Raw genomic sequence first — 2,730 nt, 5'->3', positions numbered from 1 at the left:
ATACAGTAAACTTATTATGTTTTAAAAATTGATAAACACATATATATTATAATATATACCAATTTAGAATTGAAAACAAAATATTTATATAAAAATAAACGGAAACAAAAATCGCGCGGTTGCGCGGATCGAGATCTAGTTTTTACTTAAAAAAGAAAAAAAATTAATTGTTTCATTAACAAAATTTTGGCTTATATACGAACCAGATTTTGACTGGTTCTTTGGGACGTCGGTTCCTGGGTTTTTTACAGTTCGATAAAGGTTTTTAACTGGTTTGATTTTAGTTGGGTTTTATCATTAACAAAACCCGAATTATTTTTGGTTCATGGTTCAATCCGGTCCGACCGCCGGTTCGGTCGGGTTTAAAAACACTGACAAAATCTTAAAACTTCCCCTCTTAGTCATTTGCGCTTTCACTCAATCGGCTAACCTAGCCTTCTAAAAGATATTTACTAAATCTCCAAAATGGTAAGTTCCATAAAGTTTATAAGTTTTTAATAAACATTCTAGACAAGATCTCCATTCTCCAAAGTGAATCTCTGCATTCTTTTTCTCAAGTGATTGCTGCATTTATGCTGACTTGATCGCTAATCCCGTCTTTAAGTCTTTAGCTCTGTCTCATCTTTAATCATTTCACCCGTATACTTGACAGCAGATTCTATACTTAAATCTGATTCATGATGTACAGCTGATTTTTGCATCTCCAACCTCTTCCTTTTTTTGATTTTGAATGCTTTTCAAGTACATGCATAGATCCGCTTACAGAAACCACATATGGCTTGACACATATATTCTGAAAATATGTGCATTAGAAAAGCCAAATTGTTCTATACATACACAATTACTATTACGCTTCTTCGGTTTCACAGAACAAACTCTTTGGATTTTCAAATTCACTTTGTCGCACTCTTTTTTTTATATATATATATATAATACTGTTTCCGTTTCATGAAGGTTGTAGTTTTGGAAATTTTAAAGATAATATTTTGTGTGTGTTTGATGTATCTTTATAGCTTTTGCCTATTTTATCCATATTAATTAAGACAATAACTATATATAACAATTTTATTATAAACTATGCATTAATTAGGGTTATTGTTAGTATTGTAACTTTATTTTCAAAATGTGTGAAAATACTAAAATTACAAATTTAATGGAACGGGGGAAATATTACATTTTCAACAACAACAAAAAAAAATGGATGAACGTAATCGAGCATCATCTGGAAGCATGACTTGTCAAACCGTGTTTTGTTGAAAGAAGATACACACAAAATGAATTGGTTGATTAATTTTATGCATGAAACTTTCACTCGTCAGAAATACGGTCACTTTTTATGTCGTATTGTTGCAGTGGTTCAAGACTGGGATATACACCAACTAAAATTATGTTTTCCCCTAATTTAATATATTTAATTAGGACCTAAATTTGTCTTAAGTATTTAAATTTGTCTATTCCAAATAGACCAATAAATTTAGAAAACAAACAAGATAATGCATCTAAATGTGGGAGCCAAAAACCCGTACAACCAAAATTTATAAAAGAAATTTTTATTTCTTCGGGGAACCGGATTTTCTGAAATAGACAAACAAGTAGTTAGGAAAAATCTACTCTATTAATTTAGAGTCCTATTTTTATCTACGGTTGAAAGTTGTCATTTAGTTTTGGGCCCTTTCTAAAGTGTTACAATAATAATGGATACACGCTATTTAATATGCTTCAAACGAAATATTAAAAACAGACCAACTTTGGTTCAAGCAAATAACCGGTATTGTCGATTCCAAATTAAATTAAAAATAATTGTTGGTTATGTATCTCTTATCCCGCGTTAAAAGCGTCCATGTATATCTAATCATCTAGAATATTCTAACAATATTAACAATAGATTTGATCAAATCTACAATAACGTTCATTCCATAACTAAATAATATCTCACAACTTAATTTGGTTTCAATATTTTCCTTAATACAATCATTAGTCCGAATATTATAACAGTATTAAAAATATATTTGATCAAATCTAAACTAACTTTTCTTCCAAGCAAAAAACCTCGGCCAACTTAAACTTGAAAACTGAATATATTCCTCGCAAGATTTTATACTGGATATTCAAGCTTCCTATTAATCAAGTTTGGAAGACACGTTATTCTAGATTTCATATCTTAACTTTATATAATAGTTTCAAAAAAAATGCACAGCACCATAATATATGGAAATCCGAATATGCCTTTCCATCGTCATTAAACCTACGCATTTAGCACCAAAACACTATAAATAATCTTCTACCACCTTAACATTTCTCCACACCTCACTATTAAAAAGAGACTAATATGGCTATGGTTACAAACAACGCGATCACTATGTTGAACAATGTCAAACCATTTAAGACTACTTGGAAGGTTGAAGTCAAAGTCCTTCATTCGTGGACACAACACTCGAACTATTCTGGTGGAGACTCTCTCGAGTTCATACTCGCAGATAAGATGGTGTGTCTATTTCTTTTAAAACCGATTTTGTTCAAATCGTTTTTTTTTGCCAATGACTAAACCAATGTATGATTATTTGTTATTGTAGGGATTCAAGCTACATTGTACCTGCAAGAGGCTCTTCTTTGCTCGTGTTAGGAAATTTAAGATTGGTGAATGGAGGTTCCTCGAGAATTTCACTCTTCACCCAGCTACCAAGAAGTACAGAGCAACGAGTCATAGATTCAAGATGTCCATCGTAGGCA

Source organism: Brassica oleracea, chromosome C4 (assembly GCF_000695525.1).
Source record: "Brassica oleracea var. oleracea cultivar TO1000 chromosome C4, BOL, whole genome shotgun sequence".
NCBI lineage: Eukaryota > Viridiplantae > Streptophyta > Magnoliopsida > Brassicales > Brassicaceae > Brassica > Brassica oleracea.
This window is presented reverse-complemented; position numbering follows the sequence as displayed.